The following is a 27,500-nucleotide window of genomic DNA, read 5'->3' as shown; positions in this document are numbered from 1 at the left end:
CATGACTCGGACATGATCTAAATGGCTTAACAGCATTGGATAATACAGCTCATAAAATTAAATCTAGTATCAGAGATTTCAGTAGTGCTAATTGTGGGATCTGAGCTCACAGGCAATCAAGTGATGGACAGCTGTACATTGGGGCACATGTCAATGGACCTGATGTAGGGCTCTACTCCTCCCTCTCCCCCCCCCCTCACACACACACACACACACACACACACACACACACACACACGAACTAACCCATCCAGGTCTGTGTACCAACACCACCCCATCTGGGGTTGAGCAGAGATCTGGGACTCCCAATGTCACCCCCACTTTCCTGAGGGACAGGAGGGACACCCCATGAAAGCCACAGCACTTCCTCTTTCTCTGCCACACGACACGTGCACACGAGTCACATTGTCACAGGCAGCAAGACAGCCCCGCACGGTACGTGCATCACGGCTGACTTCCTGCCAGACAACCAGATCCAGTCTTTCACAGGAAATACCCAACTAACAAATGCTCTGTGTTGGGACTTTCTCTTCAAAACGCCTGGCCTGGTTCAAGGGAAGCAAAATTTGAAACACCCATCTCGGTCAGATACTCTTAAGGTAAGGATGCCTCACGAGCTGAGGGTGCGTGGAGAGGAAGTGACCACACATTCACGGGGGCGGGGCGGGGGGAGGGGGTTCATGACACTGAATTTGTTTCACAGAACAGTCTCAATAGAAGTCAGAGACAAAGGCTGCCTGAGATTTAACACTCAGAATAATCGGGATACTTAGTATAAGGAAACAGAACTTGTTTCTGTCGTGGCACACATGATGGGTTGCATCACAGGACTGGGTACCATTTGCTAACTGCCATGCGGATGAAGAATCTGTCACGAATGTGAATGACAGTCACTTTCCAATGAGGAGCCGTCCTCTGGTACATGCCCAGATAAGACAAGAATTTCCCATGCTTGAAACACAAATTCTGAAGTTTCAGTAAACAGACCGTATAGGGCCAAAGAGATAAAATACATCAGGATAAAATGAGAAACCGAAAAGCCAGCAATTCTAAAAAGTCCGTATGCTTATGGTGATGGTAAGGAGACATCTCAGGTCTAGATCAACAAGCCTGAAAAGTCTAATCTTTCCTTCTTTGTCCAGCTTCATATGTTTAAATACGGAAAACACGGTGCAGTATCATAAAGCTAAGAAGGTATTTTAAATATCAATATAACGGCTTAAAATTAGCACCGACATACCCCTAAAAATCCAGGGTTCCTGTTCATGCCTTAGCTTTACAAACAGAGGCACCCACAAAGCGTTTGACTGTTCCCTTCCGTAGCCCCAGGTAGCACTGGCTATCTTCCTGAACCCAACTTCTCAAAATACCAATGCAGAATTCACCTCCTCCCTGCTCTTCTCCGTTTATACCTAAAGGCAAAAAGTAAATCTAGTTTCTCTTCACAGATTGTAGGCCTGGTTTTAATTTGTGCAATAGTCCTTTTGACAACAATGCCTAGTTAAAAACATCCATTAAAAGTCTGTAGCAGCCATTTAATGGAAGGAAAATCTAATAGGGTTCCACTGCAACTCCTTCATTAACTTTTAAAAGAATTCTCTCCTATGGTGTTAGCAGACGCGTGCGCACACACACACACACGCGCACACACACGACACAAAGACAGACAGACCGACAGAGACGGGGCGGAGACGGGGGAGACGGAGAAGGGCTTTCATATTCTCGGGGCTGGATTCTTAATCTTTGCAAAGGATGAGGTCAAAGAATCTTGGCTTCTTCGGCTCCCTTTACCGGCTCTTCCTAAGCTAACACCTCCTCTCGTAAGTAGTACCTACGGTCTCCAAGTCGTAACAGTGAGATGCAGAGAACGCGGGACTCAAGCCAGCCCTGTACCAAGGCCATCGGAGCACGGAACACCCAGCGCGCATCCTTCACCAGGAAAATGCAAGGGCCGCAACAGACTCAGGATGGGCCAAACCAAACAGCTGTGGCGTGACGCCCTGACCGACCCAGCTGTGCTGAAGGAAACCAGCCCCCGGCTCCTGTCCGTCGTCAGTCACCGGAGGAACCACATCAGGCTCACAAGGGCGCCTTGTGGCTCCCTCCGATTTCTCCAACCTGTGTGTGCTGCAATAGGGTGAGGGGCCTCCGCGGGGTGCGAGCCAGCTGGTCCCCTGCCCGCGGCCCCCCTCCTGCAACCTGACGCCCTTCCGACAAGCTTCGGTCACCCCTTGCCTAGTGTGCAGCCTCATGTGTACCACAGCGTTTCTTTATTAGAAACTTATCCCGGCTTTTTTTATTATGATTGTTTTATTCTGTACCCTGGTTACCAAGCTGCGTGGGTTTGGAATGGTCTGGCCCTAGCCCTATTTTTCCCATAAGCCTGCAACTTCCTGGACCATATGAGCCTGCCCTAAGAGCCCTACTAATAATTTGAAGAAAAGGCAAAAACATTCAAATGAAACTCAGAGAACTGCGCACATAAGAAATGCATTTAAAAAAAAAAAAAAAAAAAAGCTTTTTGGACTCTTGAGCTAATTTAGGGCTGGTCACCGGTAATTAACGTAGCAGATGAAACTGCGTGGTGTTCGTCATTCTCCCAAATCTGAACACTCCTCAGCGATTCCTACTGAACACGCTAACCATGGCCACCGCGGCACACGCGGCCGCTACTCGCGACACCAACACCGCAGACGATCGCCTCACGCAGAGGTCCGGGAGGGATTAAAGCGGCAGGCTACAAGGCCCATGTCATCCCTGAGTGGCCCTTTGACCAACACTAACCTCAGAACCCGAAGGAAAGGGGCCCACCAAAGGACCCCACCATCCACTTGCAGTGGCTGCTCGCCATTGAGTGTCCTCACCTTCGCCACCAAATCTAACAACGACCAGTCCATTAGCACATGCCCCGTGGATCCCTCTGGGGGACAATTTCACAGCTGTAAGAAGCCTCCGGTGGGTACAGCACCTACCAGCCGCCCTTCTGAGTGACGATGGTACACTGTAACTCATGTCAATCGGGAGGAGTGTTTTGCCCTTCAGTCATCCAGTGTCATGGAAACACACTCAACGTGACTAATGCTACACTCATTTACTGACCTCAATTTGTTCCGAGATGTTTCGGTGAATCACAGTATTGAAACTTTCTTGAGGATGAGCTAGTGGGGGACCCTTCTTTTGTATCACCCCCCGCCCAGATGGTGAAGACGTAGGCTCCTCCCAGCTGACCAGCGAACACCTACCGGTCAGGACGAGTCCCATGAAGACGGGTCCGTCCTTCCTGTCACTGTGGGACTAACAATGGCCACAGTCCATACACCAAGTGGTCAAGATGGTACTGTTTGTTGCTCCTCGTCAATAACCAAGACATTGGTTGTCACATAGGACTCACGGTAGCTTACACGTCTACCTCCAATCTTTAATAAAAGCTATTGCCGAAAAGATAAGGCATCATATTCTCCTCCAGTAGGTTGACCGGGGTCCTCCAAAATTCATGTCCTTCTAGAACCTAACATTGTGACTTTACTCAGAAATAGGATCTTCGTGGATGCAATTTATTTAGTTTCAGTGACGTCATCAGATCAGGATGGGTCCTAAATCCAGTGATTGGTGGCTAATAACGAGAGAAGACACAGAGAAGGCGGCCCTGTGGCGATGGGGGCAGAGTACAGGGACACAGTCACAAGCCACGGTACACCGAGGACTGCCAGGAGCCCCCAAAAGCTGTCAGAGGTGAGGAAGGATTCTCCCCACAGCCGTCAGAGGGAGCGTAGCCTTGCCGACCCCTTGACTTCTGACTTCCAACCAGCCTCCAGAACTGTGACAGAATGAACTTCCATTGTTTTAACAACTGGTTTGTTTCACTATTAAACCCCCTGTTCTTAATTTTTACTTATTTATTAGGAGATTCCCTGAACAAGGAAGAAATCAAATAAGTTAGGTAAGAGAAGCATAAGCAAAATGGAATATGTTAGTTCCCCAACTATATACAATGAAACATGTCGTCCTCGACATCGAGGGTCACTGTCACACCTGCAAGCACAGACACACCTCCACGGTCCCTGACCTGGGGAGGAGCGGAGGGAAGAGCATCTTTCAAGGTAGACCTACTGCCCTGGTCTCCATTCAGTAAAGCAAGTCGCCACCCGAGGGGGCAGGAGAGCAGGGCCTGGGCCAACAAATCCTGCACTGCAAGCTAGGTGGCTACTGCACGGGAAGGGGAGACGGGAACTGAGGACAGCTTTTCGAATTCCCAGAAGTGTCATGGGACTGTAGGGGCAGGCCAGCCACCCCACCCCAGAATCTGGAACCCACACATCCAAATGCTGCGGAACACTCAAGATGTGTCCTGGCGAAGTGACCCATTTCCATGGGGAATGGGACGTGCTTGTTCCCATTCCTGGCACCAAAGCGAATGAGCACCCAATAAATATCTGCTCATCCACGAGAGGGAAGAAGAGCCAACAGGAGAGGCCGCCCCAGCCAGGGCGCATCGTGCCTAAGGTGCCCGCGGCAGATACCCCTCCTACACCAAAACACTCACTAAAAAGCGGAAGAAAACACTCCGCCAATGAGCCACTGTTCTGAATGTATTGGTCTAAACGGCAGGTTTGACTGGCTGTTAAAAACTACCGACTCTGAACAGCAAAACCGAGTAGGGTTCGTGTTTTGTGACGGTTACAAAATCGTGGGATGCGATCCTCGTGCTGAAGTAACTCACAAGAGGGGAGATAGAGAAAGTACTGGGACACAGCGAGGGCCTGTGAGCAGCGGGAGACTGTATCTCCAAATAGGAGGCTGTGTGTCACCTCCTGCGGTGGGCGAGCCGGGATGGCCCACGGGGGGTGGGGGGGGGGGGCGCCCACCGGGGCAAGCGGCACCATGGGAGACCATGTCCCCATTCCAGCAGGAGAGTGTCGTGTGTTGGGCCGGGGCTTGGGCAGAGAACACACATGTGCCCGGGGACCGGCACCAAGTTCCCAGCAAAGGAGAGCTGGCACAGCACCAGGGCGGGTCATCGGGTCCAGGGTCACACACACACGGCGGGGAGACGCTTTGGCGACTGAACCATCCGGACACTCACAGGACCCGAGCTGTGCCTCATAAGCCACAAAGCTTCCCAGGAAAACTGTTCACACATTCTCTAAAGATTTGATACAAATTCCAAACTTGACCCAAAGAAAAGAAAAGAAAAGAAAAGAAAAGAAAAGAAAAGAAAAGAAAAGAAAAGAAAAGAAAAGGAAAGGAAAGGAAAGAGAGAAAAGAGAAAAGAAAAGAAAAGAAAAGAAAAGAAAAGAAAAGAAAAGAAAAGAGAGAAAAGAGAAAAGAAAAGAAAAGAGAAAACAAAAGAAAAGAGAAAAGAAAAGAAAAAAGAAAAGAAAAGAAAAGAAAAGAAAAGAAAGAAAAGAAAAGAAAAAAAGTAGCAATATCTTTCTCGCTTTAAAAGCCAAGTCACTGTCCTTGAAATTTGCAGAGTGATCACTTTCGGGGAGGACGTGATGTGCATAAATCCATGAACAAGAGAAAAAAAGAGGGCAGCCTTTAGAGAAACCTCCTATTTGAGACCACACTCCACAAATTTTTGCTTGATAAAACTACAATTTTCTTCTTTAGATGTTAAACCCTCCAAGGATATTTCTATTTCCTAAGGTCACAAGTGTATGCTTATCTTTAAAGGGTCAGCTCTCAGGGCGCCGGGGTGACTCAATCGGTTAAGCATCTGACTCTTGATTTTGACTCAGGTCATGATCTCCCATTTCTGGAGTTCAAGCCCCACATCAGGCTCTGCACTGACCGTGCAGAGTCTGCTTGGGATTCTCCCTCCCTCCCTCCTTCTCCCTGTCTCTCCCTCTCTCTCTCTCTCTCTCTCTCTCTCTCCTTCCCTCCCTCCCCCTCTCTCTCTGCCCCTTCCCTGCTCATGCTTGCTCTCTCAAAATAAATAAAGGGTCCCTTCCACCAATGGGCTCAAGCAGGGGCTTCAAGTACTTTGACCCTCTGATGTCCACACTCATTATACAGAGCCAAGCAAGGCAGGGGGCTGTGGTCACTCCCTGCCAGACGCACAGCGGTCCAGATACACTGCGTTTTCCCAAAACAGGGGAAACTGATGCCACGCTTTCTCCCTGCTGTTCACAGAGCATTTCCCTCAGAGTTAATCCTTCTGAGCCTCTTCCTGCTGACTGAAGTGTGTCTATCTCAGGCAGGGAAGAAGACAGGTAGTATCTATTTTTAAAAAAAGAAAGGAACTGAGACTTTCTTCTCACTCAAAAACGGGTATGTTCAAAAGAGAGAATTTTCTTCTAGCCCACAGTTTAAAATGACAATTTAATAAATCCGAACTTGTATAAAAAGTTCTTGTTGGGGCGCCTGGGTGGCGCAGTCGGTTGAGCATCCGACTTCAGCCAGGTCACGATCTCGCGGTCCGTGAGTTTGAGCCCCGCGTCGGGCTCTGGGCTGATGGCTCGGAGCCTGGAGCCTGTTTCCGATTCTGTGTCTCCCTCTCTCTCTGCCCCTCCCCCGTTCATGCTCTGTCTCTCTCTGTCCCAAAAATAAATAAACGTTGAAAAAAAAAAATTTTTTTTTTTAAAAAGTTCTTGTTACAGTTTTAGTTTTTTTTTTTTTTTTTTCAACGTTTATTTATTTTTGGGACAGAGAGAGACAGAGCATGAACGGGGGAGGGGCAGAGAGAGAGGGAGACACAGAATCGGAAACAGGCTCCAGGCTCCGAGCCATCAGCCCAGAGCCCGACGCGGGGCTCGAACTCACGGACCGCGAGATCGTGACCTGGCTGAAGTCGGATGCTCAACCGACTGCGCCACCCAGGCGCCCCACAGTTTTAGTTTTTATAATTATTCTACAATTTCCTAACGATTAACTTGCATAATATTCTGCATAACAATTTGTGCTTCTTTACATAACAAGCTCATGGTCAAGGTGTCCATATTCTTCCATAATGAAATCATTACATGGCCACGCTTCTGGAGAAATGCCAAAAAAAAAAAAAAAAAAGTTTCTTTCAGGAGTTCAAAAGGAGCTGAGCTTTGAGGCTCCCATGAAATTTTAATCAAAATAATAATAAATAAATAAATAAATAAATACTGCTGAAATATCAACTATTCATTCAATTCAGACCATTAATTATCTCGTTAGACAAGGCTCTAAACAAGGGGGTTTGCTGTGATGTCCCTGACGCCTTAGGCCCCTGGCTTGAGCTGGGCCTTTCTTCGGTCCTAGGAAGCCCTGGGTCCATGTGGCCTCCGAACCTTTGCAAAAGTAGGACACCCCCACCGGGGCCAGGGAACCCACCGGGGCTCCCCTTCTCCCGCCACGCCTCCCATTGAACAGGGAGCAGAGGGGGCCCGCGGCCTGCTCTACATTTGATAAGAGGAAGAGGCCACGTTGGCAGAAAGTTCCCTGTTTCATGGACCCCACCCATCAGAAATGAAAGACCCCCTCCCATCACCCATCCCGGAGGAACGAGCGAATTATCTTTCTGTGCAGAACACGAAGGAAAACAGCTGGGTCGGGCAACTAATTAACAAAGGTATGCTATTTTTCTGGATTTTGTCATGTTTCAGGTTTTTAGGGCTTGTTGCTTGCTGGGATTGTCTTTCTTGTACCAGCCGCCCTTGTACTTTTATTAAGAGGCCTCCTGGCAAAACACCTGGCTTCCTCCCCTCCTCGCCCCCTGCCCCCCGCCCCCCGCACTCAGGGCACTGGGCTCAGACCACCTCGTCTTCCTCACAGACGGGTAAGTGGCGTCACTCACTCAGCCTCTAGGGAGGCTCCTGGAGACTCAGCCAGGTCCCTGCCTTCGAGAAGTACCTTTCCCTCGGGCTCACCCAAGAACACGCTACCCTGCACAGAAAATAACCCAAATAGTCTCTGGGCAGACTTTTTTCCTAGAACACTGTGATTTACTGTTCCAGTTTGCCAATTCTTAGAAATCTCAGAGTTTCCAATGTTCCCCACGCGAGCAGCTGTGGGAGCTACCCATCCGGCATCGGTGTGGCCAGCGGGACTTTGATCGTGTGCAGTGGTCATCTTCAGCAGCCGCGTGGTGCCCAGGAGAACCCGTCACAGGCACTATGGTGCCACAAACCACTTCTGCGCATGCCATGTCCCGATGGCAAAGATGTGCTTCCATCTCGCACACACACGAAGCTGCAAAGTGCAAACCAACCAGCAGGGAGCTTAGCAGAGTAAACAGCAAAGTGAAACTCTGTTCAAGAAGGGCTTCGGATAAATTAATAAGTGAGACACGGGATGAGTCATTTGGAAGTGATGAGTATTTCTAAAAACATCCCTCACCTTTTGAGCTTGATGCAATGGACGTTGCCCAGCCTCGCCTACAAGATAATGTTGCAGCCATTGGAAAAACAAACACAAAAAAGTGTGCACATACATACACACATGTACACGTTATGTGCATCCGTGTGAGAGGTAGGATTTTTGTCCTTGTTCCGTACATGGAGCATGAGAGCAACAGGAAAATTCACCTTGACTCGTGGCTTTCCACGGAGAACGCGTCTCTGGGAGCCTTTGGTCCCCCTCCCTTGGTTTACACAGGAAGAAACCACAGCGCCCCCTGCAGCTCGTTGGCAGAAGGACCAGGGACGGCCCGGGGAACCAAGACTTCCGTGCCCTGTACCCCAACCATCAGAAACAGACTCTGCAAGATGTATGACAAACACACACACACAACACGTAGCTGGCTTCGGAGGTCAAGGAACCAGACCTACCCGGCTTAGCTTGTATGACCTCATGACAATCTATGTGACCCACCTATAGGACTTTAAATTCAGTAAGCTTCGTTCCATGTAACAGACATAAGAGTAAGAACAATACAGGGGCGCTCGGGGGGCTCAGTCGGTTTAGCGTCCAACTCTTGGTTTCAGCTGGGGTCATGATCTTGAGGTTTGTGGGATTGAGCCCCGTGTCAGGATCTACGCTGACAGTGTGGAGCCTGCTTGGGATTCTCTCTCCGTCTCTGTCTCTCCCCCACATGTGTGTGCATGTGCTCTCTCTCTCTCTCTAAAATAAATAAATATTTTTTAAAAGTCTTAAAGAATGAGAGCACTACAAAAATGAAAGTAGATAATACAAGTGTGCAGACAAGCATTTTTTTGAGCACCTATGATTTCCTAGACACTGTCCCAGGTACTGTGTGCACAGCATGAACAAAAACCTCCGTCCCCATAAAGCTTAAATGGTAGAGGTACTTTTATTATCATTAGGGTTTGCCCTTTGCAAAGGCACCCTGAGAAGCATACCACACTTAGTGTTTTGTAAGCACGTCAGTAAATCTGCCCGTTTCCAGGCTCAAAGGCGACTTTGGGGGACTGTTACAGAAGACGTGCAACCCGAGGGCACACTTTCCACCTGCCCGGCAGTATTCCCTTCCCCGGCAAGAAGCATGAGGAAGGCACAGCTATGAAGCAGCATGTTTTAGACAGGGGAGCATTTGCTAGAATTGGGTCTGCCCAAAGTACCCAGACTACCTACCTTAGTGACTCCAGGGAAGGTCGCGGGGACAAACGTGTGAGTGCCACGCACCTGTCAGATGGGCAAGGACTGAAACGCGGCAACACGCCCGGAACCCCAGCAGGGCCCTGGGTGGCGACCGGTGCAGGCACGCCATGTAGTACACAGAATGCCTACGTAACATTGTAGACGCGAGGGTCAAAGAGTGGCATCGGGAGAGAATGTGAGCGGTGTCCACGCCGCAGCAGGGAGCGTGGTGTTCCCGCCTAGAAAGGGACTCGCCGATGTGAAGAAGCCGAGCCATGAGAGCAGACCCTGAAGGAAGCAGACAGGTTGCTCTAGTGCCCGTGGCAAAGGCAAGCAGCAGATTATGGTTGAATTATGCAGACGAAGAGAAGAAAAGACAGCTGAGATAAATCGGAACAGGGATTTTTTTTGTTTCCCATAGTCAATCCTGATAACATTTGTTTCATTACTCAGCAAAATGTTTACATGCACGGGATAAGTAAAATATTTTATATAAAGTTAATATTGATAACCACTTTAGTTTTCCAAATACTCTCACTATCCCATGAGATCCTGGAGGACCTTCTTAGTTGTTTTTCTTTCTCCTAGAACTGTCTGGAAACAAGCAGGTACTCAAAATAAGCATTTATTGGCTAAATCAACCAACGAATGAACAGCGGTTGCAGAAATGAGCAAACGAACTCTGTGAGGTAGGAATCTGTGCCAGTTATCATCATCCTGACTCACAGCTGAGAAATCCAACATTTAATGAACGTGTGTGGCGTCTCTGAAGGTACAGAGCCAGTTGGTTTGGGTAAGTTGACATGAAAGCCACTCCGGTGTTCCTTACCCAACAGCATCGATGCACAACCAGGGTCCCCCCAGAAAGTTCCAGAAAGGTAATAATGAGAGCCAGTGACCCACGTCTACAACGTCAGGAAGCCAAAAGAATTGTATGTTTAACGTCAATATTTCTTATTTAGTCCCCCACCTTACTCCAAGAAGGATCTGAGGCAGTTTGACTGATGCTCGGGAAGGCCACACTGACGGACGCTCACTTTCCCTCACATGAGCGTGTGTCCAACACGTCTGCACACACGTGTGGCGCACCAGCTACCCCCAAGGACCGAGCGCTGGCCGTGGCATACACCTTTATTCCAACAAAGTGAAAGAAACTCATAATTATCACTCGCTCCAAGCAATTTTTCAACAGACCAAATCTTCCGATGTGCTGGGCTGACCGAGAAAATAAAAGGTACCACAGGCACCACAGGATCTGAAATTTACTTTTAAAACCACCCAAAATATCACGGCAACAATTTGTCCCTCGAGTGGTTTGTGAGCAGCAAATACGAGGAGAAAAAAATATTTTCACCGATACCCTTGAATTAAGTTTATAGAAATGTGTATAAATATGTCCTACTTAACAGAAAAGTTAACGGAAATATTGAGAACCCACCAGCATTTTCTTAATTTGAGTTGGTAACCAACCAACTCGCATAAAAGCACAATAATGAAGGCCATCTCATATGCGAAAAATACAGAATCTAATGGGAAAAAAAAAAAAAAAAACCTTTCAAATAACTGCGCAGAAGCCTTGGCAAAGCAGCTACTATATTCCCAGCGCATCGCCTCTACTCCATCGTCCAGAACTGTATTTATTACGAATTACTAGATTTTGGAGCAATTGTCCTCTGAAGAGCTCAAGATACTGCAAAATAACTTCTGAAGCCATGCACAAACTTTATGAGGGACAGCCCGAGTGTCCCTGAAAATTGGTGGAGGAGGTGGATAGGGAGACATAAACGGACAGAGAGGGTCAAGGATAAGAAAAAGCAGCTGGTGAGAGGAGGAGGTGGGGCAGCCAGAGGGAAGAAGGTACGCAGGGAACCAGCAACCAGAGTTGCAAACACCCACCAAAGGCTCCGTGGGGCCACCTCTCTTCTCTCCAGGCACCAACCCCCCCGCCCGGTCCAGCTCTGGCTGTCCGCAGCCAGCCCTGTGGCCGGTCACCACGGACTCACGGGCAGTGCGGCTGCTGGCATACAAAAGAGCCCCCAAACCTACAGAAGATATTTCAGCTTCTGTCTGTGTAGATAGGGGCCCGGCTAAAATTAACAACTTCTCAAGGATAGTAAGTGGAATAGAAACGAGAACAAAGCCCCGGGTGCAGCCTTGTATTTCAAGAGCTCCGAAAACAACAACAAAATGGATATATCCTCCTGTGTACAGATAACCCTACGCTCCATGTTCCCCAAAAAGGGGTTTTCTAAAGTTTTTTAAAAATCAATTAATCGATCCTCCCAAACGACTGCATAAAGGAAGTCTTACCAGGCAGTGAACTGCATCCCACATGGTGAGCAGGGCAGGGATACAGGTGTTTGATGGAACAGCATCACAATGCAGGCTGTCCAACAATTCAAAGTACAAAACGGGCTTTCCAAGTGAAAAATGTACGTGGGCCTAGAGCGATCCCTCAAAAAGGAAGTTTGTTTACAGGGTTCTTCTTTTAATTTATTTATAAATTTATGAACTTACTTATTTTGAGTGAGAGAGAGAGCAGGGGAGGGACAGAGAGAAAGAAGGAGAGAGAGAGAGAATCCCAAGCAGGCTCCGCAAGGTCAGCACAGAGCCTGAAGTGGGGCTGAAACTCACGAACCCTGAGATCATGACCTGAGCCAAAATCAAGAGTCAGACGTTTAACCGACCGAGCCACCTAGGCGCCCCCGTTTATGGGGTTCTTGAAGCTCCAAAATTGTGTGTTACTGCAGTCTCTAGTACGAATCCACCAGCCTGACTCAGTCTGCCCCTGACCCCCCGCAACCCTGAAAACACAAGGAATGATCCCAGCACATCTGTGATTCTCACATGCTAGCACTGGTTATCCAGAACCAACAGACCTAACGCGGCGTGCGTTTTGGTGTATTTCTTACAGAGTGGGGATGATTGGCAAAGTACTCTTTCTAGCATTGCCACTGTATTGATACATGCACCATGAAAATCGACGTTAACACTGGAGCATGGTTTTAAGGGAAGTTTTCCACTTTTATTCTTCCTAAGCAAACTGTGCTATAATAGCAATTCCAGATTCTCCACAAAGTGAGAAAAGAATGTACTTTACAAGATACACGAGAACATATTGGGAGTAAAATATGTTTCTATAGTTCAAAGTTTTAAATAGATAAGCGGGTAGGGTTGGAGAGGCTGCAGGTGGAATGAATATCACTTTTCCGCGTGGGTGTGGGCGGAAAAACTCCAAAGAAAACTCCTACAACACAGTAAGATATGAGACCAACCCAGAATTCCCCAGCTGCTGAGGCTCGTCACCTGCCCCCAAGCCCCAGGCCAAGTGCAGGTGTGGCTCCAGACAGATACAGTCTGATACAGACCTGGTGCACGAGAAGCCTAGGTTGTGATACTCCTGCTCAATGTGCAGAACTATCTATTAGAAGGAATGTTCTGGACCCTCAGAAATACCTGCCAAATGAATCGATGAAAACAAAATAATATCGATGACACATTGAGTAAGGCAAACCTAATTCTCAAATTAAACTTCTTTTAGACTTTGCAAAATACATGCTAACCATCTTACAGCCACAGAGTCTAAATATCCTCCAGCAAGGTCGAGTAGCTAGAAAATATCCGGGTAAATCTGAATTAAAGAAGCCAGTATTCTGTGACACACAGGTCCCCCAAATCTGGCTTTTATTGATAAAAGTTACCTGTGTGGTTACATTTTAAACCCAACTGAGAAACAAAGGAAAAATTCCTACTTGGAAGGTCCACAGCTAATGGAAATCTAGCTTAAATTACTAAAAACAGGTCTCACCGTGCATTTATTTCCCTCACTAGGGCGAAGTTTTAGACTCTTGTGAGTATCTAAAATTACAGGGTGCAGGCAGGGAGCCCTGTCCACACGGGGGCTAGCAAGTTGTTGATGTCGAGGAATACCCTCTCCGTATCAGCCACACGCTCTAGGGTGACCCACAGAAAAGCAAGGATCCGGGAGAAGTCCCATGTTGGAGAAGCACCGGGAACACGCACAGGCCAGGCAGGAGAAGAAGACACTTCAGTGACGCGCAAAGGCGCCCAGTGATGGGCAAGGGCTTGGCATCCACTCCAGGCTGGGCAGCCTGAGGGCACCGTGGAGGGAGCCCGTGCGCAAAGCGGGAAGGGCGCTCACGGGCACCCCATCACCCAGAGCCCGCCAAGGCCCCACCAATAGGACACAAACTCATCTCGCCTCATGCACCCAGGCCAACCCGAAGCCGCCATCATAAGAAAGTGTTGCACAAACGTGGAAGGGGAGAAACACAGTGTTTAAAGGGTATTTTCGAGTTTCCAGTCAAGGAATTTTCCATCCACTCCTTTGTTCTTTTTTTTTCTTCTTCTTTTTTTTTTTTTTCTTGTAGGAGCCAGGAAGGGCTCACGCTACACCAACAAATGACAGAGCAGTCAGGGGAATCCGGGAAGAAAGACGGCTTCTCTTTAATTTTGCACACATGATGTTTTCAACCACTAAGGTCATACCTGCGTGTGGTGACTGACAACTTTTCAGCTTGATTCAAAGCAAACAGCTGCTGGTTTGATTGCCTAGCAACTAAAAAATGACGGATGACCCTTAAGATGGATAACTACCATAAATCACCTCATTCAAACGCTGCAAGAAAAAAATTAAAAAACAATGGTTTTCATGACATTTGCTGCACTCCATAATGTGCCGTGATAAATTTGGGCTCCTTACGGATGCACAGTGGTGACTGCACAAGTTCCGTCACTTCTGCTGCTGTCGCTGGCCTCCTGGGCGCTGGGGCCCCGGGGCAAGGCGGGCCGTGGGGACGCGCCGCACCGCCGGCCCCGGGCTCCTGAGTTGTGCCGGCCACTCGCCAGGAACCAGCTCCGGCATCACGAAGATGGCAGGGACCGCGTGCGCTAATAATGGTTACAATGTATTTAGTGTAATGATTTGACCTCGGCCAACATTACCGACGCCGTGATTCATAGGAATTTGACGGACTGCCTCCTGTTTGCAGACGTCTCCTGTGTTCCCGAAAGGCCAAGCGTGTGCTTTTAACTTGCAAATCAGCAGGGGGCCGTCCACCATGATCAGACGGACAGGAGGTCCCGGCACAGGGTCCTCTGGAACGTCCGACGTCGGCACAGTCCTGCGTGAGTCTGCCAGGCGATGTGCAGCGAGGACAGGGACCCCCGATTTTTCCGGGTGTCACGGCTCACCCCTTCCCTAAGGCTCACCGCAGGGACCAGCATCCTCTATACTCCTTCTTTGTCCCTTGCTTTCTGTTACACTGGACTTGGATTTTCTCCTTCTCAGGTTGTGTCCATGTTATCAGAAGGCTGCCTCAAAGAGAACCATTCCATGACCAGACTTGGGTTAGCGGTTTGAGAGAGAAAAGGACCCTTGTTCTCTTTCCGACACCCCCCCCCACCCATCCTAGCGGGAGCCAGCTTTCTTGCTGGACACGCTCGGCCGCTGGACAAGCACGATCGGAGGCACCGTGCTGGGCTATGAGCACAGCGGAAGCCACTCAGTCCTGCCCTCACGGAGCTTAGTGTCCTCTGGGACGCAGACATGGCAGTGAGTGCCTTTACGAACACAGGCGCGTGGTGTCACGGACCCCGTCACAGGGCCCGCGTAGTGTCTGCCTTTACAGTCACCCCAGTAGACCGCGCCGCCTCCGAAAGCTGAGAAGCTTCCAGTGCTAGAAGGAAAGAATTACTTTTTGCTCAGTAGACTGCACTACCCCAAGCAACTGTCTATATTTAAAAACCCAAAGGGGGACGGGGTGTTGGCGGGGAGGGGCACACATTCCAAGTCGCAAGAAACATCACAGCTGGGGTGGCGCATAGCGCTCTGGGGCCAGCGGTGGCAGCCTGGTGCGGTCGGTGCGAACTCTAGGGATGCCTGGTGTCGGGGCCCTGGTCAGGCACCTGCCCGGCCCAGCTCTGACCGCAGCCAGCCCTCCACTCATGGTTAAGAGCACATCTATCCAAAACCCTGAAACAGGAGGATGACATAAAGCAACGAGACAATGAACAAAATGAGTTAAGGGCAAAAGAGCCAGGCCCCAGGTAGCCGGTTCTGTGGACCCAGGATCATCAGCACAGGGAACAACTCAGAATCCACCAGAGAGGAAGGAGGTCGCCCCAGGCTCCCGGGTATCTGCAATTATGCGTGAACTTCTGGGATCCGCACCCTGAGAAGGAAGAACAAATTCGCTCCCCAGTCCAGCTCTACGGTTTTCTAAGAACTGAGATAGGAGAACCAATCTTTGGAGGGTTCGACGTCTCGTGCACTTTTCCTGTGCGGGAAGCTCCCATACTGAAGCAGAACGAGAACCACTGGTATTAATTAGGTCGACTGGGCCACTTGTATTGCACACGCGACTACCTTTCGGCGTTTGGAGATAACCACGCATTCTCCCCAAAGCTTTGGCTCCCGACACGGCCAAGTCCTGCTTCGTTCGGCCTTCCATATCCATGGGCCGCTCTGTGTAACGCTTAGGAGAGGGGATCCCGCTTCAAAGAAGTAGAGTCTTGACTGTTTCCCTGGCAATGGTGAGCTCTGGAGTGCATCTCAATTTCTAATATTATCAGAGTCCTAACGGATAAGGAAGATCTGGAAAGTGGTCTTTAATGTACATTCGCATGGTCACAGACTATGCCACCAAGCTCTCTCCGCAATTCTGCCTGCACGCTGACTGTCCCCAGGGTGGGGGCCGGAGGTGGGGGGGGACACTGAACAGGACAACCGGGTATGCTGTCCCTTTAAAACCAGAATGCTTGTTTCCTTTCTGTAAGAAAAGTAAATCACACTATAGTGAGTTGAGCTTTGAAAAAAGCATCCATCCATTAAAGTTCATGGATTCGCGTTTCCAGATTGTCCCTCCCCTGGCTGGGTCTCAAGTTACAGCCTTGTACAACCCAAGTCTAAATAATATTCACCATGATAAATGGCACCATAACTCCGATATCCACAATCAATCTTTGCTTTAAAGATACATCCATCTTCAATAATGTTGATGGGGATTCTGTAAAATGGGAAACGTGACTGCTTTCCCGACCTCGTGACGGTGGGGGACGGAAGCTCTGAGTGATGGCTGTCAGCTCACATCTGGCTGCAAAAATAAATTAGCCTTATGTAGACAAATGAAAGGGCCAGTTCTGCCTAGAAAACAGCCACTCCTGAGCAATGGCTAATTTATAGGACTTCTTTCTGGAAAGTTCCTGGCTGAGGCAACAGTCTGCTTAGCTATCTCTTTAAATGATATCTGCAGCTGTAAATAACTTCAGTACTAGGGACCATACAAAGTACAAAGGGGTAGGGATGGGAGAGAAACAATAACTTTTCTCACGTTCTCACACATGATTAAAATGCAAAACTCTTCCCTTCAAGGTGGGGGGGGGATACTTTAACCAAATGATGTTATATTTTAACACTGTACTGTACTGTGCTCTTTTCTGTTGGTTTGGGGACTCATCTAAAAAGTATACAGTCTGGGGGCGGGGGGGCGGTAAGGGAGGGTAAGGCTAGCCTTTCCTTTTCTTCCTGGAAAAAAACATCCGTTTGAGCAAGTATGAGACCCGAGCCCCATCACTGTCTTTCTGAGGGCAGGAAGGGGGGGTTACGGATTCTAAGGAGCAGAGAAAGAGAAGAAACATCCATTGGGTTTTAGTAGGTGGTTTCAAAAATAGCGTAGAGTAAAAAACACTTCTTAGGCAGGCCCTAAAATAAATACGAGACCAAACTTTTGCCGGGGAGGACAGAAAGGAAACTCTATCCTTGTTCTTTATGTCTCTGACCTTGCCTCACTGAGGGAAACTTGGAGCTTGGATCCTTCGAGGCTGCTGTAGGAAGTGGGGAGAGCAAGGCGGACAGAGCTCTGTGGGGTGCAGGCGACTGGGGGTGGGGGGGTCCCGGGCGGGAACACAGCCCCTCTGGCAGTTGCTGCCTGCCGAGGTGGGGAGGGTTAACTCTGTGAAGGTTGAGGGCTTACAGTAATGCTGTGAAGACAGAAACATCACAGGCTTTCCTGGCAAGGGGCTTACAGAGGGTAGGAGGGACTGCGAAATGAACTCTCTCAGGCTTTGTCGGCAGGCTTTCCCAAGGCCCAGCCTGGCCCCTTTGATAAATGACACATGTCATTCTGTCACAGCCTGACAGTGCAGCTGGGAGGGCTGCTGATGTATGGCTCCAGTGAAAAGGAAATCAACTTTTTGGCACTGAGTGAGCCTGTGCCCTGTATAAGGATTTTGTTTCTCAAAAAGTGAAAGATAGACTTAGGATTAAAAAGAAAAAAAAAAAAGTTGAAAAACAGATTGAACGACAGCTTACACTTAACATAAATTAACTCAGTAATGGCGAAATGTGCTAGCCTGTGATAAATAAAAGCTACATTAGTCAATTATTAATCACACTCTAACTTGTAGCCAGAACCCATGACTTAAATCTGGGGCCTGAGCTGCCTTACAAACAGATAAGACAGTGTCTGATAGATGTCTTCCAGAGGGCAATCAGGAAGGAATCAAAGACTCAGTGGGCTCACCAATGGGAAGGGGTGGAAGGTTCTAGAAAACAGGGGAGTCAGTAGGAAAGAAGGAAAGACCCATTCCTTGGAGACAGAATATCTACTGACTACACAAGGAAAATTAAATGTAACAGCTACATCCAAATACTTTTCTCTTATCAGGACTTAACTTGGTCTGAATATTCAAGGCGTTTAGACACTGCAAACAAATGTTTACACTTGTATATATGACTTTGCCTTGAAAATATGTTGCTAGTTTTGAGCCTTCCCTCTTTCCCCCTTACAACTGAGTTAGATCTTTTAAATCTAACCCCTGGGGATTTTCCTAGCCCTAGCATTTATTCCCAAACTAATTGTTTACCGAAGATTATCACTTAAGCCTCACATTTTACCAAACGATCTCGACATTTGACATTCATGCCGAGCAAACCCTCCCCTCGACCAAGTGGCTCTGGTTTGGCAGAGTTCTAAACATTCATGCAAAAAAAAAAAAAAAATCAACCTCTTAGAGCTTTGAGGTCTCCTTACTCATAATAAACAACACGAAGTGAAACCCACCACCAGGATGCAGTCTTCAGTTGACTGCTCTGTGCTGTGCACCCCAGGGCATGCCTGCCCCTCAAGGCATCCCCCTCCTCCCGGAAAACCTTTCCCTCTGGGGCACGATTTCCAAGATGGTCAGCTGTTCAAGAGCGGCACTGCATTTCCATGACCCTGGGATCCTAATTCCTCCTGCCCAGCAGACCTGTTGAGATTGAGGCCACTTCTGACGTTCCCAAGGGCACACTGAGGTCGTGGGCACGTGTGCAGAGAACAGACCCACTCAGTCAGGAAAGTCGCAGGGAGACACTGACAAGTAAGTCAGGGTGCGTCTCCAGCACCCTTGGGAGCGCCACACCTAGAGCCTAGCCTTGCTTGCAGGTGTAGATATTCAAGAAATGTTTGCTGCATCCAATTCAAAATACCCCCTATTTCCATAACAAAGGCAAGTAAACCATTTCTCTTTAAAAAGCTACACTCAGGTGGCCAGGCTACTCTTCCCTGATTTAGCAGGAAGCGAACCCAGGAAGCATTGCCTAAGCCCAACGCCCGCCATCATACACATCTGCACCCGATTCCCCCACCTGGTGCCATTTCTGGGTCTTCTGTGCACTGACATCTTTCCATATGTCTTGACATGGAAATGGCAGAAGGGCCCAGAAGTTGTTGATTTCAGCTTCCTCCCAATTTCACATGTAAAAATACACTCAAAATTTACCCAACTAAAATCCTCTGAGCACAACCAGCCTTTTTCTTTCTTTCTTTTTCTTTCTTTCTTTCTTTCTTTTCTCTTTCTTTTCTTTTTTTTTTAAAGAAGATAGTTGTGGCTTCCTCCCACTCGGGGGTCCACAAGATGGGTTCAAGGGATCACAGGGTAGTGGTGGAGTAATGCTTGCGGGATCCTCCAATAATCTGAACCCTTCCTTCACAGATAAGGAAACTGAGGTTTGAGGCAGGAAGGAAAAGATCAGTGGAAGGACAAAAAGGCAGGCCTCTGTGCTGCGCCCAGGGCTTCCCCCATATAGGACACTGAAATGACACAAAGTCAACCTTCTGAATTTTAATATGTACAATTAACAAGCAGGCTCCAAACGGAGTCAAATGTTGAAAATAGCCCCTAAAGCCAATGGTTTCTTCCATGGCTATAAATGGGGGGGGGGGGGGGGGGGGGAGGGGGGGGATCATACATTAAAACACAGGCTGATGTTTAAACTTCTCCCTTCCTCCAGCTGAAATATAATTTTTCTTTAGTCCATAAAAAATTCAGATAGTGTGCAGAATGTTTATATATTACCAAGGTCCCTCTTTAAAAGGTTTATACTTTTACTTTATGACCTGTCCTTGATTCGACACTTCCGCTCATCAGAAAGGGATTTATAAAATAATCCTGAAGGTGAGGAACACACATGTGTCAGGGACTCGCTGGGTTTCACGACACGAAATTTAAGAAGAGAAAGAAATCCTGTTAAGCTCTCTTTAGTCACCAATAGACATCAAAGGTAATAATTAAAGAAGACAGACGTCATAAAACATAAATTTATGTCTCTTTTAATAATGCACAGGCACTGTAGTGTGTAAAACATCTATTAGGTTGGAAGAACATGAAAACGTTCCAATAAGAAAAATCTATGTTTTGTTTTGGGGTATTTTCCCTTCCTTTAAAAAAAAAAAAAAAAGCGAGGATCTTTTTTTTTTTTTTTTTTTTTTTAACAAGTTTAAACCGAAGTCTTTCAAAACCTTTGCCATCTGTGGGTACATGAACTATGAATGACCCCGAATGATTTGCACTCTGCTCAGAATCCCTTAGAAAGCACGGGAAAAAGTATCATTAAGAATGACTGATGACTGTCAGTCAGGGTTGACCTCATCCAAGCTTTGGTCTCTGCCTCCGTAATAAGCTGTCCTTTATTAGTGGTAACACTCCATAAAAGGGGTGTGTTTAGTCACAGGATAGCGGCCTCCGCATGCCCATTGCTTCTCTCTGAAAGATTGATTACTGCTCATTTTTACTGCCTTCCCAGCACATCCAGGGCAGTGCTGCAGAATCAGGCCTGCAAGCCCCAGACCGGAGTCAGGGGCTGGGAGCACGGTGTCTGCAAACAGGGCTGGCTGGGCGGTGGGGGGTCAGTGGTGTGGGTTGGATGTATTTTTTTTTTTTTTTTTTTTTTGAGGAATCCGCCTTTCAAAAAAAAAAAACCGACCCAACCACAAACCCAGCTGTGTGTTCGATTCCAGGGCCTGCACAAGAAACGCCCGGACCAGCAGCAATGTCTGCAGACACGGAACTGAGGACCCACTTAAGTGTTAACTCGTCTTGGAAACAGAAGGGTTCCGGGCCTGCAACCCTCCCTCTCTGAGATCTGCAGTTCCGAGCAAATCAACGAGGAGACTGCCTGCAGAATTAGGCCTCATAACCAGCCTGACATCAAAACACAAAGATGTAATTATTACCCATTAAAACTGAACATGTGTGAAACTGAAAAAAAAAAAAAAATCTTCCCTATACGAGCACATAAAACCCATCCACTGCTTTTGTATTAAACTACTAAATTATTTTTAAGAAGCAATTGCTATAGAAACAGACAAATGAATTGATATATATAAAATCCCCACGTCTCCCTAAGTCCCTCGCTCCAAGTCAGCTCTGGTGGAAGCAGCTGAGTTGCCCCGAGTTCCCAGGAGGCAAAACGGAGGGATAAATGTACTATGATCTCCGTCATCACCATTGCAACCATCACGAGGTACCAGGTCCTGCATCACTCGGAGGAGACGGGGGAGCCGTGCTGGGTGATACCTCGAGCAGGTGCTCCGCAGAACACAGGATGCGTCCCATGCGAGCTCCTCCATTCCAAATTCGTCTATAAACAAATTTAGCTCACGGGGTGATTAATTTGCAGAAACCCCTTGGGAAGGAGCCAGACTCTCAGCAGCCTAATGCCTTCAGCCAGCTACCCAGAAATTTAGCCAAACACCACAACAAGCTCCCACTTTCAGAAAAGCTCCCTGAGAACCCTGGGGTCCGGTTACCACGTGCGCAGCACCTACTGGGTTTGGATTTGTTGTCACCAAAATTAGGGGGTAGGTGGGGAGTCTGAGCACTCCGTTAAAGGGAGCCTACCTAAAGCAAACACTCAGCATCTCACGTTAAGTAACTCAGAATAAGCCTGCGGGGAGAAGCGAGCACAGGCGGGCCCCCTGCCTCCCCACAGGGCTGGCACCATCATGCCCTTGAACTGCTAGAGGGTCTGGGCCATCCCTCCGCCCCAGCCCCACACACCAGCTTCCCTGGACTCAGCACGCACACGGAAAGGGGTGGGGTCGGAAGGAGACAAGGCTCTTTTGTGATCCAGGCAGTTCCAAGTTGGTCTTTCCCCCAGAGCTTTGGAGACGCTCATTTTCCCAGTTCAAAAAAAAAAAAAGGGGGTAAACACATGCTTTAAAAACCACCTCTGTGCATCCTCCAAGTCGCCAGGGGACGACACTGATCTGCTCCCTTTTTCTAAAATAAATGCTTAAAACCGATTCGAAATTGACAAGCAAACCAAGTTCAACACCTGCTGAAGGAAGTGAGGAAAACTTTTCTCCTGCAGGAAATGACACACTGCAAGGTAGCTCCACCTTCCCCAGCACCCGTCACACAAACCCAGGCCTTTGTGCGAAGCTTCTCCCTTTGAAAACCCCCAGTGCACTCTGCTCCTTAATATTATTAGTGTTTCATACACGATTCACCGCGTTGCCAACAATTTGAATTACTTCCGGGCCAACTTGGAATATTTCTCCGAGTGTTTACTTCCAATGACTTTCTGGAGTTAGAGCAGTTCCCTTCCATTTTAAAATTTTATAAAATTAAAAAAATATATATGTATACATAGTCAAAAATACGTAAATATATATAATTTATATATATAAATATATATAAATACAATTTTTATATAAGTATAACTATATATATATTTATATATATAGTCAAAGTGGAGGTGGTTTGGAGAGATTCCTGCCCAGCGTAGTAACGGTAAGGTGTTGTTTATGGTCACATTATTTGTCTGTATTTGGCCCTTCTCGATGCCGGCACCTTCCCAGGTAACAATAAAGCTTAGCAGGAGAAAACAGACATGTTTTACTGTTATTTTCATGTAGCTACGAACTGAAGCAAGGCAGGCTCTTATAGAGTATTACACAGTTTACTGCATTAATAATAGGATGCCCCACTGCTGTGACACATTCTGTACTTGAAATAAATATTAGTCACGATACTTGCGTTTTAAATCCATATATTTTAAAGCCGTGCTGAAGCACCGGCAGGAGCAGCAGCGATGTCTTGCCAATAAGGCGTATTAACCATTTTGAAAAGAGCCTTCACTTCGGTTCAGTGTTCATTGGTATGTAGTACCATTTCTTGCTATGAATCTTGCAGCTGGCTTTTAAAAATAGTAAAATGTAATAAATACAGGTTTCTGAAAAGTTCACATTCCCAAGTCAGAATGTATACTGACCTTCACTGCTGATTTAATTTATTTCATCATATGATCTTGCTGAAGATGCACTTTACTTTTTAACTAAAAACTGGGGGTATTTTTTACAACCAAATTTTCTAAAGCTCCATTCGGTCCAAGCTCATCACTCCCCCCTATATATCCACGCGTCCAAGCAAGCTTTGAAGTGGAATTTATAAGCATGTACGTACTTGACCTATATTTACCATATGCTAATTTTCTCCAGAAAGGAGCTCACGGAACACACCTTTAAAAACTGCAGCTGGCATGTTGAGGCAGAAATGCCAGTATTTCAAGTCTGGAAACGCGCACAGGGTTCGATACGTGGATGGCTAACGGTGGCTTTGCTGGACACAGAGATGCAGGCACATGGGAAGCGGCCCTGTGACTGGTGGCTTGGAGGGATTCTACTTGGCTATTTTCCTGCAGACTGCGCCGCAATCACAGAAAAATCAGGAAATCCTGTATTGCATTTTGCCGAGAAAATAGAAATGGTAAAACCTAAAATAACGTAATTGGTTCTTGACTTCTTCCCCCCCCCCCCCGCCTTTAAAAACAAGAGACAGATCCTTGCTCGTGTTGGCGCAGAATTTCAAAAAGACACAATGGACATAGGAAGGGAAAAAAATGTCTATCATCTAAAAAAACTGCTTACTGCTGCAGCAGTGTGGTGGATGAACAACAAAAGCAAATCCAGAAACGAGAGACTGCAAAACATGAAAAGGTTAAGCAAGCAGTTTAGCTAATAGGCCTTCCTAGGAAATATGAAGTGAAAAGAACATCAAAGTTGTGATTCGACCTTAATGTTTTAGTTTGATTTTACTGTGAAACAATGGAATCTATAAACAACTTAACGCTAATTAAAATAGAAATCCAATCTAGATATTCCCAAACCAGAAAATCCAAGCAGGTGATTGAATTCGAGGAAGCACCAAACCATAACTGAGCTCAAAAACCTCTAGAAATGATCTTCTTTTCCTTGCCTGACAATAACCATTAAAAATGGTAACTGGAGGCCTGTTTATTCCAATTCTCAGTACGCAGCTCTGTTGGGTTTTTCCAAGTACATAAATTTAACAATGTATTTCTCCAGTGAAGTCAAAATGTAAAAGAGAGTTGGTTCATCTGCTAATCTAGACACAATTCACTATTTTCTATGAATCCTAAGAAAATAGCACATAAAAAAAAAAAACCTAATCTTTTTTTTTTTCAAGTCACTGTCAACTATCGCTTTATCCATACGTAGAACACAGTGTTTTCAGTGCAGAAGGACCCTGCCTGCCAGCAAAGATCTACACGCTTCCATAAGGCTTCTCTAGTAGGAGATATCGACAAACTGGATTTCAAACGTGGCAAAACTCTTTGTGCAGGTTCCTGTGCAATGTGCACGAGGCCCCTTACTCCTGAGGGTACCGAGGTTTTGCACATTTCGGCATGGGTTACGTAAACAGGTGGACAGTATGGCATCACAGCAAACGTGGGATTTGCCACTTCCTCTGTGCGTACGTTACAGGTATTTCCATATATCTACAGGTATGTGGGCAAGTCTGTCCGACGCGCCCGTGCGTAGAGGCACTCTGGCAGATAAGCACTGTCTAGTACAAGGCACACTCACAATCATATGCAAATAGCCCTGCGTGCGCAGAGAATGATCACCCCGTCACCTATTTCATTATTACAAAAATTGCCAACCACGAGGATAGGATCAAATATCACCGCTGTTAAAGGGCTTCCGCATTCCCAAAGAATACTGGGTTGTTGGGTTTAGTTTTGTTGTTGTTGTTGCTTTTGGTTTGTTTTTTTTTTTTTTTTCCAAAAAAGAAGTCTGCAAGAAAGAGTTCAAGAATTTTTTTTTTTTAAATCCAAGGCTATATCAAAAAGCAAAGCCTGCGTGGCGAAGACTACAATTATTCTATAGCAAGAAAAGACCCTGAACTACTTACGATTTAACCTTTACTTCACCTAACTGATGTCATAACAATGGTACTTAGTATGTCTCAAGGACAAATGATCATGGAAGGCTATATACAATTCAAGGAGTGCTATCGCTCCAGCAAACTGTTGTCCCCAAAATTATATTCATTGCTTTTCAAAATGTTATCAACTTAATAAATAAATACCTTCCCGGGTGAAAAATACAGCGGTACTTTATTTTGTTGGTAAGGGCATCCTCTATCAACCCTATTGATAAAAACTAAAAAAAATTACCTGTTTCTACTCTGCCCAGCTACACCTTTCCATTAAATATATCAAACATTCTAACTGATATTTACATTTTACAACCGGATCTCTTAGGTCACATTCTTTCCTTTAGTGTTCTTTTCTGTCAGCAGCCTACTGTTATCCCTAAATCAATCCAAGTACTGTATCATTTTAGAAATGATTTCAACTCTTTCCACCACATCACCACAAAGGTATTCACAAATATTCTCAACCCTTCTTTCCAAAGAAACTGTGTCTTTGGTGATCTGAATGCTTCATAGTCTATACCATTATCTATATTGATGGTGGTTACTGTCACTCTTGCCTCAAAAAAAAAAAAAAAAAAAGAAAAGCGCCAAGTATCTCCATGTGTGTGGTTCTTCCACTCCAGGAGACCGTACCCACAGCAAGGAGTGCTGTCTGGCTCCCTTCAGGGTCAGGTATGTGTCGGGAAGGCTCCACCTTATTCCCAAGAAAGTTCCAATAAAATGCTTTCCGTTCTTTGTCCATTGTGAACTTGAGCCTTGTCCTGGAGTCATTTACCATGTCCTTTTTATAGGCTTTTCCGAGAGGAACCAAGAAAACAATAAGAGGCCGACGTGGGTGCTGGCTGCCCAGGATGGGGACGCTCACCCCCGGCCATGGCCCCCGCCGTGTACAGGTGCGGCTCCTGCCCTTGGCTAAGTGGGGCTTGTCTTGTTAACGACCTACAATGATGAACGTGTTTTCAACCATAGTCTCGTAGAAGATTGTTCTAGACCTGGCCTCTCAGGGAACATATATCCACCCTTAGCTGGGCATAGGCACATTTAATCAGCAGCTAATAACTGTACAGGAGGAGCTGCTCCCCTTCATAAATCAATGTGCAAAATTGCTAATACACTAGTTATCGATTAGCACACCAACACTCATTTTGAGGCTATAGCTAAGAACTAACAAAGTGACAAGGGTAAAGTGTTATTTCTTTCACACGCAGACAGCTGGGCTGGAAAAATGGCTCCAGCAGGCAGTAATTCTTAATTGACACCTGTCAAGATTACGGCGGCAGTCACAGCTGCTGCAGGAGAATTTGTCCCTCGCCCTGTTCATCTGTCAGCTTTAATATCCTTCCTATGCACATATTTTTTTCCTTTGCTCTAATCTATCTAAATTGTCCTGGCTTTTGTTTGAAACCTGGGTTTTGGTAGCAGTTAATCCCTCCCTAATATCTGCCCTGTCTATGATTCAACCGTCTCGCACATCTTATGGTATAAAGTCAAGGTATTAGGGTTTTATTACAAAAATGAAGAGAAGGTGGGAGAGGGAGGGGGGAGGAAGGAAAGTATGTCTTCCTCCCACCCCTGCCGCCAAAAAAAAAAAAAAAAAAATCCAACCTGGTAGCATACCTCTTTAAATTTTCAGTGTATTTTTAATTTTTCATATTCTTCTGGGTCTTTCTTTCTACAACCATTGACCCAATATATATACATGCTCTTCATGAGATATAAACGTCATTTTTCGGTCGTCACTCTGGCTGCTAGCTACCACTTGAGAATATTCAGTCCCCTTAAGTCCCTTCTTTCCACGGTCAATGTAACAACAGGCTCAACTTGACACGCCCATACAGGTAGAAACCCACATGCATAATATTTTGCAGGAGACACAAAAGTCTTGCATTATTAAAGTTGCAATCAAGCAAGAGAGAACAGAGCCCCACAAAGACACCACCACACTAAGATTCCATTCTCCAAAATGTTTTTTTTTTGAAGGATGACCCAGAATATAATTTACAGTTTCATTTTAATGCTCAAATATAAAAAAAAAAAATAGTCCTTATTTTCCTCTTTCTGCCCAGTGAGAAAACAGCCAGGACATATGCCTCGTTTGGTCTATAAAATAAAATCCAGAGGAAGGAAAAAAACAAAAACAAAAACTTGGGTAGGGGAAGACAGAAATGAATTTTTAAAACTCAATTCAAAAACCTATACAGTTTATTAAGTGGTTATTTTCCTACAAGGAAATGGTTGTCGAAAGTATTCTCTGAAAATGCGAATTCACGCAATCAGCGATCATCTATGTCTTGAGAAGTTCTGTTTGTGACACTGTTCATCAGCTCCTTGGAACTCAAGAGCCTGGTGTAGGGGTCTGGGCCCCCCCTGCTTCTCAATGGGACAGGAGTTAGGTCCAGACTCTGCCTTTTCCTCAGCAGCCAAAACTCCTGGCAAGCCGCCGCCCAGGACCCTCAACCTCC

General features: G+C 46.7%; 1 protein-coding gene and 1 long non-coding RNA gene across 2 annotated transcripts in view; one reads left to right on the top strand and one right to left on the bottom strand.

Moving 5' to 3' along the window:
- The window catches only part of LOC123587554, a 21,300-nt gene extending 183 nt beyond the window's left edge, over positions 1-21,117 (top strand). Inside the window, exons 1-2 of the long non-coding RNA XR_006707383.1 lie at positions 1-599; positions 20,811-21,117. The exon at positions 1-599 is cut by the window's left edge and continues 183 nt beyond it. This is a non-coding gene — a long non-coding RNA (uncharacterized LOC123587554). The remainder of the gene's footprint in view (positions 600-20,810) is intronic.
- The window catches only part of TSHZ1 (teashirt zinc finger homeobox 1), a 75,124-nt gene that overhangs the window by 42,051 nt on the left and 5,573 nt on the right, over positions 1-27,500 (bottom strand). The gene's annotated exons all lie outside the window — the stretch shown is intronic.

Source organism: Leopardus geoffroyi, chromosome D3 (genome assembly GCF_018350155.1).
Source record: "Leopardus geoffroyi isolate Oge1 chromosome D3, O.geoffroyi_Oge1_pat1.0, whole genome shotgun sequence".
Classification (NCBI taxonomy): domain Eukaryota; kingdom Metazoa; phylum Chordata; class Mammalia; order Carnivora; family Felidae; genus Leopardus; species Leopardus geoffroyi.
This window is presented reverse-complemented; position numbering and strand designations above follow the sequence as displayed.